General features: G+C 39.9%; 1 protein-coding gene across 2 annotated transcripts in view; it reads left to right on the top strand.

Annotated features, from left to right (window-relative positions):
* Nucleotides 1-12,080, top strand: part of Cntnap2 (contactin associated protein 2) — a 1,898,113-nt gene that overhangs the window by 1,058,614 nt on the left and 827,419 nt on the right. The window lies entirely within an intron of this gene.

Genomic DNA, 12,080 nt, shown 5'->3' with positions numbered 1-12,080 from the left:
ATCTGGAAAAGTGCTTTTCATAAAACCCTTAATTGAATTCTCACAATGTAGAAGAAACAACTTTCCTATGAGATACTCTGAGATTATTGTATACACTACCTTAACATACTTCTGAAAATGTCATTCATTAAAACATTAAAAGATTACATTTTGTGATGTTTTGTCTGTCAACAAATTACTACATCTAACTGTGAGTTAAAGTTAACCTAGTGACTTAAGATGACTTTTAAGCTATTTTCAAATTTTTTGAGCAAGATCTATCTTATTGTGAAATATAATCCCATTAATTTTATATTATAGAAAATAAAACTTCATTAAAATCTTTTTAAATTTTGAAATAAGATGACTCTTTCCTCAGCTTCCTCAACCCCTAGGCAGACCTTGTCTTTAAAATACATTTAAGTTGAGATCTTTGGGGGGCTGTCATTCACAGATAAATGAATCTCATAAATATATAAAACAGTACATTATGAGGTAAGTTTTCTTCTGTGTATTCTTAATAAAACTGTGTTCATGTGAGTGGTAAATCACAATTTATTGTGGGCACAGAATTTAACTTTTTAAAGCCTAAATATATTTATAATAAGACAAAGATATAACATGCTATGTATTTCTATTATATGCATGAGAATAATGATTCTAATATCCTACACAGTTTATGTTTAAATAGAATTGTGATCTATTTTAATAGAAACATACTCCTAATTTTTGAGTCATTATGTGTTTGTTAGGTATTATTTCTGCCTAAGGCAAGAAAAGATGAAAAAGAAATTTTTCTGATATTAAACATTTCTCTACATAGTTTAATAATTGTTTTCTATATAGGAAAATTTTATTTCTTCTTAATAGTTACACAATGCAATCAAGTATTTTAGTACCTAGTTTTTTTTTCCATGTCAGTAACTTTAATGACATAATAATTCCTGTGGATAACACTCAGGTCACCTCATTCAGCTTCACTTGCAGGCTAGATCTTGCATTGCTGTTTCAGTCAGAACATCGCATTATTGACCATCACAATTAATTTTTTAATGGAGAAGGGCAGGTGCTATTGAGATTTCAATGTCTTACTCTGATGGAGACAATAGGATCTAAATTGCCTCCCCCATTAAAAAAAAAAGAAAAGAAAAAAAAGAATGAGACTTTGGTGAATGACAAGAATAGAGGAGGGCACTCCTGGCGAAGAGACCAACACAGAGAACACGTGGCAAAGAGAATGCAAATTTTAATTTTTGGCAGATATAGCTCTCCCCCGCCCCAGATGGGTCAGTCCCAATATCTACAGTGCCAAGTTTCTTGTGATGGTGGGGCCGGGGCATTTCTTTCTATCCTTTAGGAAGGGAACCTTGGAGATTAGCTGGGGGTAAATAGTCACATTGTCACAAATTTCCTAAGCTCATTAAGGAGATCATTTTCTGCTTGTCCTGTTATTTTAAGAGCAATAACTTTCACACATCACATACCAATAGGTACACTCAGAGCCTTGCTGAGCCTGTTGGTCATGTCCCCCTTTAGCTGCATCTCATCAGTGAGTCCTGGGGTTCAGCCTGTTCTCCTGCAGCAGTGGCCCTCAAGAGGATATCTCCTTATCAGCCAAAGCTTCCAGCTGCCCAGTGTCCACTGCTTAATTTTTAAATTACACAATTAGGCACTAAAGAAGCCTGCTTTGACTCTTTCTTACTTTTCTTCTTTCAAATTGCAGCTTGATTGATTGAGGAATTATTTTTGAGGGGGAAAAATACATGAGAACATGAGGTGAAAAGAAATAAAAGCTCTGCCACAGTCCTGATTTAAAAAAAAAAAAAGTTTGGAGCTAACAAGAGCAGCTGCACCTGCCTTGATGAGTGGAATTCAGGGGAAGAGCTGGGGGAGGAGGATGCTGAGGGGTTTTGTCTGTGTGTCATACTGGAATACCCCATGATTTTTACTGTTTTTCTTTTTTTCTTTCTTTGTACATTTGCAAGTGGTTTGTCTTCTTGACTTGCTTCCTTGCAGAATACAGCAGTGAAACAAGGAAAGAGTATGTTCCCTAAGCTACAGAACTGCGCTTTCTTCAACACTTACTTTGTGACTGCATATTAGACAGCAGGCAGCATTCTAGGCACTTGAGACAAATCCATGAACCAAACAGAGATTTGTGCACAGTTGAAGCTCACACACTGGGGGAGGAAGGGCAGATGGCGAGAGACAAATATAACTTTAAAATGAATATAATGAGTTTGAAGGACTAAGTGTTATGGGGGTGGGGGAAGTAGAGCAAAGTCAGGATTGGCATGACTGGAGATCAAGGTGTTTGGTTCCAGCTTAAGTGAACCTCACTGAACCCCAAATATTCATGTTAACAGAATTTGCCAATTTGTGGAAAGAATATTCTAGGCACAGAGAATCATCAGCTCAAAGATGCTGCCTATCATGACCAAGGATCTGTGAAAAAAACCAGGTGGTGAGCTTGGAAGGACAGAGGAAGGGCAGCAGGCAGGAAGACCTGCACAGCCCTGAGAGCCACATCCTACACCCTGCAGCTCATTGCAAGAATTTGACATTTATTCTGAGGGTACCAGGGAGCCCCTGCAGGGCTCCCATTGAGCAATGACACCCTGCAGTTGGCACATCAAAAGCAGGAGTCTGGCTCTGGGAGGAGAAAGGTAGAAGCAGGGTGACTAATTAGAAGGGCCTTCTCATAATGCAAAGAGAGGCGCTGGCAGCCTGGACCAGGGGCCTGGTATCTAGGAAGACAGGTGTGGTCAGGTCTGAGTGTATTAAAAGGGGAGTCAGTAGGATGCCATGGTGGATGTTAGATGGAGGATGTGGGAGAAAAAGAGGAAATGAGAACACATCCAGATTTTTTGATAAGAACAACGTAAGAAAGGGAGTTTCTATTTCCTCAGATGGGGAAGGCCTGTGGTACTATGAAGGGACGATGAGGAAAAACGTCAGAAATTCAGTGTTGGTTGTGAGTAGGTTCATCTGTTGGACACCTAAGTAGAAATGGGGAGACACAGTGGGATGTAACTATGGAGCAAGCCTGAATCTTCAGATTGCACAACGGTCCTCATGACTGACAGTGATCATGGGGCTCTGGGCCTTTGGGGTCTTTTTTTCCATCTCCTGGGCAGTCCCAGGACCAGAGGAGAAAGTGGTGGTGGGCAGGAGCCTCTCGGGACAGCTAGGTCTCTGGCTTTCACCTCTCAGTGATTTGCTCTCAGATAGGAGGATTTTCAACAAACCTTCAATGCTGGAAGGCTACTTGAAGAAAGATAAGCTATCTTGAAAACAAGCTCCTGTTTCTTTTTGCATCTTCGCCATCTTTTGTCCAATTCTGGGGTCAGGACATCATGACTCCTTATAGCAGACATCTTTAGGCACGGGTCCAGCTCCTATTTCCAACTGTGTTTTCATCCACTTGAGGTTGAAAATCTGACAGCAAGAGACTCTAGCAACACTCCTAGAACCCTCTTAGGCTCATTCACTTCCTCCCCCAGGGAGAGGCACCCAAAGAACCAGAGGTCATTTCAGAGTTGGGGAAGGCAGGGTGCTCAGGGGCTGGAGTGAGTCCCGGACAGTCAGTCCTGGCACTCATTGGTCAGGTCTGTACACTAGAAGAGTAGCTGCAGAAGACCCTGCTCTGGGAACTTTGTGGGCCCACGTGGTTGCTGGACTTGCTTTCCGTGGTCACACCCAGGAGGTATGGCAGGAGGGCGCTGGCCTTAAGGAGTTGAGCTTAAGAGGTGGTGATCATGCTTGGGTTGGTTTGGAACAGTGAGGTCTACTCTGCAAGCTGCAGTTTCTATTTCAAGCCTAAAGCAGCCTCCACAGCTAAGCTGCCAGCAGGATGTGTTTCACTTTATCTTAGGCAGGAGCAGCGAAGTGGCACAGCCCTGGCTAGGGAGAGATAAGCACAGGTCCACGCTGGTGTTCTTGGGAAAAGCTTTTGTTTCGCTGAAGCAGAGGAGGCTCTGTCCCTCCAGCACCCTCGTTTAAAACACTCCTGATGCCTAGGGCTGAATGGGCAGCAAACCAGAGATCACCTGGCTGGATCTATATGCAGGGGGGCGGGGGACACTTAATCCTTACTTATTTAAGTCAGTGTGAGTCAAGTTTTGTTTTCTTAGAGCCCAAAGCCTCTATCCTTTCCTCACCCTCAGCATCTAACATCAGCACAGCACCTTTTTGAATCAGAACACAGAGGGGCAGACTCCCACATGTGCAAATGGCTTTGAAAGAAACAATGATTCTTTTGGGATACATTAAATTACATTCTGCTAATGTCCTCATAGCGATTGGACTAAAAAGCCATTTAGAGGCCAAAGCAGATTCATATTGTGACAGTTTACATTTGTGCATATCTTTTAACGGGGCTATAAAAACTAGAAAATGTAACTCATTAGAATTAGAATCTTTTTGTTCTTTTTTGTCCACCTCCCTAGTAAATATATTAGGAAACAAAACCAGTAAATATTCCAGATAGCACAGAGAGTGGAAAAGGAAAGATAAATGTCCCAACTTAAACACAGCCTACAAAATTACCCCTTGAGAAATTGTGAATAGACTAGATCCTATTCCTGAGTTAGCAATTAAGTCTTCATTATATTTTTGGGATGGAAGTGCATAATCACACACCCAGTATTTACTTTTTAATTCAATGGTTTCTTTTCACCAATGTCTCTACCCAGTTTGATTTGCTTTTCCTTGAAAGACAAGAATAAGTATATGAATTTTTATAAGAGCATTTAAATGAGGTCTGGGTAAATGTGATGGGAGATATCTCAAAACCAAGTTGACTGTGCTGGAAAATTAATAAAATCAGTCCTGAAGGAGGCCATAGTTTCTATAAAAGTAGATTTATAATTTCCAGTGTTTTATGGTAGAGTGCTTGCTCAGTATGCCTGGGTTTCAATGCCCAACACCACAACAAAAAATAAATTAATTAAAGTACATTTTACTGTCCTTAGGTTTAAAAAAAATGTAACATTTTCATTAGAAACAAATTAATCTTCACTTGGTTATAAGCCCACATTTCTAGTAAGTAGCAGAAAAAATAAATAAACTTCAACATACAAAGGCCCTGTAACCTCACTTTTTAAAAAAGTATTCAGTCACTGTGGGATTCAAACGTAAAGGCCAAACTCACTTCTGGGGCCACTGTCCACCCTGAGAGTTCTCCTGGACCCCTAGCATGACTCTTGGGGGGTCGTGTATGCAACATCTGGCCATGGAGGAATGGGGTCTGCTCATGTGTCCACCCAGGGTCCTGCTGGGCTCCCTGGAGATGCCCCTGCCTGTGGTCAGCTCTGTTTCACTGCCCACTGCTGTGCCAACTGTTTCTCCTGGCTTTGGGATATGACTTGGCTAGTGTTGGCCTCAGGCTCTGGAATCTGTGAAAGGTGGCAACTGGACCCAGTTTGTCTGACACTGTCTCAGCTTTGGTTGTGGGCGACGCACATCTGAGAGCCCTCTCAGTTCTGGTAAACCCAGGGCCTGAATCCACCTCTGTGTGTTCTGTGCTTTCTTTCCACCTCCTCCATCTGGCCCACCAGCCATCTAATAAGCATGTTTACAGACCCCCCATGGATCTGTGCTGACTTCTGTTTTTCTTGGAAACTATATAAGAACTGAAGGGGGGGGGTGTCAGAAATTGGGGCTAACTCTCTAGCTGGCTTTGTGCATCCAGGCCACCCTCTCTATGGACAGCAGCCACCCAGGCTGGCAGGAAGCACTCTGCCCAGGAGATTCTCTCAAGCTACCCTGGCCATAAGTCTCAGTCTCAAATTGAGATTCATTCAGTCAAAATATAATGATTGAAGATCATACCAAGCCATCCGGGAGGTAATGCTTAGTGATGGAGGGAAAGTGATTGATCAGACCTGTATTGTTGTAGTGCCTTGTTTTGGCCTGTGTGTCTAAGCTCTTATGGTGCTTCTCCTTTCTCTTAGACTTAACTCTATCAAACCAAAGCACCATGGCTTTGGACTAAATTATATCCACACAACTATTACATTTCTGTTGTAGTCCCAGATCCCAAGATGAACACTCCTAGCTGCTACTCCCCCTATAGGTGTCATTGATTCACTTACAAGACAACATGATAAAAAGACAAATAAACAAAACCAGAACGTTATGTTAAGGGAAACAGCCAGGCACAGAAAGAAAAATAGCACATAATCTCACTGACATGTGGAATCCAAAGTAGAGCTCATAGACAGGGAAGATAGGACCAGAGTCACCAGACTGGCTGGCAGGCCTTAGAGAAATGATGAGAAAGGATACAAATTTTAGTTAGAGGAGAATAAGTCCAAGACATCTATTGTACAACCAGGTGTCTATAGTTAATACCATGTATTCTCAAAAAAATGCTAAAAATAGATTTTACGTCTGGCTGGGCACACAATCACGAGCCACCACACAGCTTGTAGATTCAAACAGCAACTCTTTATTCCCGAACTCACACCAGCCGTCTCCAATCACGTTCTGGGGAAATCCACATTCTCTGCCCAAATCCACCTCCACTGGGCTTCTGTCTCCCAAAGAATACTGTCTAAATCCCGTGAGAACTCAAGGGGAACTCAGGCAGCAGGATACGCCCTCTTCCCAGCAGGAATAATCTTAAACCTGGAACCTAAACTGGGAACGCCCTAAACACGATTATCTTAAACCGGGAACACCCTAATCCGCCCTGGTCCTTGAGCAAGGTCACCTACATTCAATGTCACTGCAACATGGGGTACGCTGGCAAGGAAATTGTCATACCTACTTGGCTAATGGCTCCCAGCATTACGTATTCTCACCACAAAATAAAAGTATGTGAAGTCATGCATATATGTTAATTAGCTTGATGTAGCCATTCATAAATTATGCAGATTTAAAAACGATTCTGTACAATATATATATAGTTTAAAATTAATAAATTCTGAAAATATAAAAATTATAATAATAAAGACTAAATTAAAAAAAAAAAACTATTTTCACCTAAAACCTCTCAGGATTGTTTCCACTGTGATTAAAAAAAAACAACAACAACAACAACAAAAAACACCTGTCTCATAAACATGAGTATTTCTGTAATGACAAATATTGGGCCACTTTTCTCTTCACCTGGGTCTGGATGACTGAAGATTGCCACTCTCTGGCTTGGATGCCTGCCTTCTACCTTTCCAGGCCTACTGCCCACTTCTGTTGTCTCTTTAGAAATGTTAATGTCAACAGTCAGGCTGGTACCCCCTGTGCTAGCACTTCTTTTACATGGGAAACAATTTGTCTCTTACTATTAGGTGAAACTTCATTACTCAAACCCTGGGCTTCAGGGTGAATCTAACTTTCCCTTTACAGTGATCATGCACAAGGGCTCCAGGAGGCAGAAAGTCTCCCCTACAAACTCTTCATTATTTGAAGCTGCACCAGCTCTGTGCTTCAGGCATTGGGACTTTGACCCAATCCAACTCCAAAGCAGCAAGAACAGGTGGGTGGGAACCAATTCTGGGAGAACTTGAGCCAATAAGCAATTTTCCAGGAGTGCAACTGGATTTCCTTTTGGAAAACACTCCAAGACAAGCTTCTCAAGATCCAAAACCCTAATCACCAGCTTAAAATGAACAAATAGGAAAAGACTGGTTGAAAGACCCCAGTTTTATTTTCTCATAGGGCAATTCATATGGTGATCCTTGATTCACTTTGTCATGATTCTTGTTGATTTTTTTTAAACATTCTTTTTTAGTTGTAGATGGACATGATACCTTTATTTTATTTATTTATTTTATGTGGTGCTGAGAATTGAACCCAGTGCCTCATATGTGTGAGGCAAAGGCGCTTTTCTGCCACTGAGCCACAAGCCCAGCTGGATTCCCGTTGATTTTATATTGCAAATAGCTGTGTTTTTTCTTGTTTCTGAACAAATCAAAAGGCTAGTGGATTTCTGATAAACCATATTTTCTCATGATGGAAACAGTTTTATTTCTTTTCGTTCTTTCTTTTCATTTTTCTTTTACCATTTTACAGTTTCTTTGATTTAAAAGGCATATACAATATGGTCCCCTCAATTCTATGTTTTATACCTTTCTTCATAACAAAACCTCTTTGGATGATACGTTCAGAAAAGAAAAATCAGAAATAACAATATGAAACTAAATGTTTAAGTGCAATGTGTCTGCTGATCAATGAAATGCTCAGGAGGAGGATGTGACCAGGAAGGAACCAGAAAAGCTACAGAAAGTATAAGAGGAAAGAAAAGACAGAGCACCATGCACCAGCCACCTGCTACCAGTCAAATCCCTGGCCACAGTGTGCTCATCTGATCAGAGCTATTGCTAACATTAGACTCTGGGCTTTCTTTCTGATCTTTCTTGGCCTTCCTACTAACCCCAGGCTCCTGTCTGAGCTTTAACTCTATTGAAGAAGCCATTTGGTTTCTTTTAGAATGGACCCAGAGAGGATCTTCCTGTTTATGCTGACACATTTGAGTCATGGTCATCTCTCTTACACAAAGGCATCACCTCAATTTCTAAAATTATTGACACTGGAAGAGGTTTCAGGAGTTCCTGGGCTGGGGTTAGGGGGCGGGGGACCTCAACTCAGGACAAGTGGGATCTGGGCAAACAGTGCAGAAATGAATTTAAGGATGCATTAGTTAGGCACAGTAGTGATTTATTTACGAAAGTAGAGATACATTCAAGGAAGAATGTGGGCCATCTCAGGAGTGAGATGTGCTTGGGATCCTGGGCTCTTCTTTTACAGGAGACTTGGTGAGGGGTGGAAATGGAAGGTGTATGGGGATAATATTAGTCTAGCAATCACAAGACGGTTTATGCAGTTCTGATGATTCTCAGAATCTTAAATGACACGATCCCTATTCCCTGAGTAGTAAATATTGTTGGAAAATACCTTATAAGTTTCTTAAAATATTGTATTTTTGTTTAACTTATTTCTTACATATGCCAATTAACAGTGTACAGGGTAATTTTCATAAGCAAGTGAATGTACAGTAACTCTAAGATTTAGAGATTTCTTAGACACTAGGCAGTGACAGGCCTAGGAGGGAGAACTGGTTTGAAGAAGAAAGGTGTGCGGAACCAACCTTCTCACAGGCTTTCAGATTAAAGATACAGCCTTCTTGTCCTTCCTGACTACCTTTGATTTCTTTGGTCCTACCCAGCATCACACATCCAGGCAAACCCACCCCATATTCAAGTCGGTTACCTCTTGGAAGTGATTTCAAAGTGATTTTATTTCCAAGTATAAATAGAGGACTAGAAGAGCAAAAACTTATTTTTTAAAGAAGGTAGAAAAATGTCATAGAAGATAACTCTCCAAAAGAAGGGGGAAAAGAAGCAAAAGTCGAATTAAAAATTTTAGGATTCAACAGCAGCCCTATTCTTCTTTGATGTATTGCATGCATTAGGACAAAAGAAAACTATATTTGCTTTTGGCGTGGCATATAGCTGTGCTTTGACATTTAAATCCCAAGGAAGGCCTAGTGCATGAAAGTAATGTCAGAAATACAGTCATGTGTTTGAAGATAAGCAGAAAGGAAAAAGATAAATAATTTTAACACATAGCTAAATCATCTACAGGAAGATTTAAATAAGACATTTGATTTTTACTTCTCACTTTTGATATTACATTACCTGAGATATAAAAATAATAGCAAGTAATTTAAAAATATTTAAATTTTGTTCTTAAATATTTTCTTAAGATGATTGCTATTGTCAGTTATGTGGATACATTGCAGAACTAGGATTAAATCAGAAGAACTCATTCAACACCTTTCCTCAGCCAAACTTAGAAATAAATAGACACCATTCCTTTTGTAATATAGGACATTGATCTTGATGGCTAAAGAATCGGAGCTAGGAGGCTGCCTTCCTTTATCTATGCTATACCAACATCAGTGGGGGAATCGGTTCATTCCCAGATATATGTACGTAAGTCAGACTTCTTATTGGAACCACATGAATTAATTGAATACTAATTTTATTTTCAAGTGAGTAGAGGCAGAAAAAAAGTAGAATATAGGAAAAGCTAATTAGTCTGTTTTAGAAAGGTAAATAGCCACACACACACAAAAAAAGCCCTATACTTAGGTGCAAGGCAATTGCAAAAACCTACAGATTCACATGGATTGAGATCTGTGTGACTGAGATCACTCAGATCACCAGTGGTTTCAGTTTTCAGCATATTTTAAGAAACCAAAGCTTAACATTGAGGATATTTCTTGGAAATGACTTATCAGAAAGGATTGTGGATTGGATTTGTAGATTTCCAGTCAGCCAGCACCACCCAAAGACTCCAGAGCACTTCCCTAAAAATAGGAATTTACATGATGTAGGGTGTTCAGTGGCATTAATAGGGTTGAAGTCTACACCTTTTAATGACTTCTTTCTTTACTGGATTTCATTACACCCAACATATGAAGATGTGTGCTGTTCTCCAATCTGGATAAAAAGAAAGTAAAGTTCACTTTCTCATATCGCTTTCTCTGTCTGAGAAGTCTTTTCATCACCAATAATGGAGAAAGAGGGTCTGGGAGGGGAGAAAGAAGGGGAGATGAGAGAGCAGAAGGAGAGGGGAAGAAGAACTATTTAATATCATTACTCACTGATTTATCAGAATGGAAATTTTTACCTTCATTAACAGAAAAATCAGAGGTAAAAATTAAAGAATGGTCTTTAATTATTATACCAGTTTAAAAATAACATTTTGATAGACATTCTTTTCTTACCTACTTAAATGATCTATAACCTAAGATGTAGGGAAAAGGAGTCATATATTTTTCTATGCATAAAAACAAAAACCAAACAAAGTCTCAAAAAGGGTTTTATGGAAATCTGGGGCTTTCCATCATTTTAATTTTATTTGTTAATGGAAAACATTACCAAACCCAGGTTTAGAAGCTCATCTCATGGAAAAAAAAAAAAAAAACAGTGTCTCAGATATGTGTGTTGGTGAGAAAGAAAGGTTTTATTGAGTGGCCAAAGAACTGAGAGGGAGCTCTGCTCACACATCAGCTTCTGCACTCCACAATGCTGAGGGGATGATATAAATGGGATAGGAATAATTGGGGGGAGGTGGAATAAAGGCGAGGAATATTCATGTCTTTTCTTGGAATTGGTGGAGATCTTCTAGGAACTCAGATTCCACCTCTTTTTACTCATTTCATGCTCTGGTGTTTCCTGCCTTGGTGGCTGATGGTGTCTTCAACCTTGAAGAGCCAGAAGAGAGACTGGGCAAGTCTAGGTCAAGTTAACTCTGTATTATAGTTCTGGACCAAGCATGTCTCAAATGATCAACTTGTCTCCATGCAGACCTGAGAAGAATTTGACCCAAAGGTTAAGGCAGCAGTATAGAGAAACAGAATATGAAGACAGAGAAACCAAGATTTTCTTCCTATTCCAGTCACCATGGGACATCTGCAATCCCCACGAGAGTCAGTGTTTTCAGCAAAAGTGGTCTTCAAGTCTATGATAACTACCCTAGGCAACCATTATACTCATAACCCACCTGTCAGAGGTATGATCTGCATCAAAGCTACTGGGAGACCAATAATGTACTGCATAGCATGTGACCTCCACAATTAGTGATTTTTTTTTTTCAAAGCTAAAAGCAAGTGAAACTAAAGGATTATTGAGGTTTTTACCTGGTAACACACAGGTATTTCTTTTTTTGTGTGATTATATTTTTATTTCTAAAATCTTCTCTTAAGAGGACAACAGGCTTAGTTTTCTAAATCATATTGTCTAATAATTTGGAAGCAGATATTGCACTATTAGAGGTAAGTATGTGTTGCTTGTGTGTATGAATTCATCAAGGAACTTATTAGAGCCTGCATCTCATTTCATTTACCAAACCCTGTGCACATCAAAAAGAATTCTGAAGGAGAGAATTTTAAAAGCTACAAGAGAAAGGAAGCAGATTACATTTAGGGGTAAGCCAATCAGGATAACAGCTGATCTTTCAACACAGACTCTGAAAGCTAGAAGATCCTGGAATAACATATTTCAAACACTGAAAGAAAATGGGTTCCAACCAAGAATTGTGTATCCAGCGAAATTAAGCTTCAGGATGGAAGATGAAATTAAAACCTTCCACGA

The sequence above is a fragment of the Marmota marmota genome, unplaced genomic scaffold (genome assembly GCF_001458135.2).
Source record: "Marmota marmota marmota unplaced genomic scaffold, marMar, whole genome shotgun sequence".
NCBI lineage: Eukaryota > Metazoa > Chordata > Mammalia > Rodentia > Sciuridae > Marmota > Marmota marmota.
Note: the sequence above shows the minus strand (reverse complement) of the source record. Positions and strands in the feature narration are given on the sequence as shown.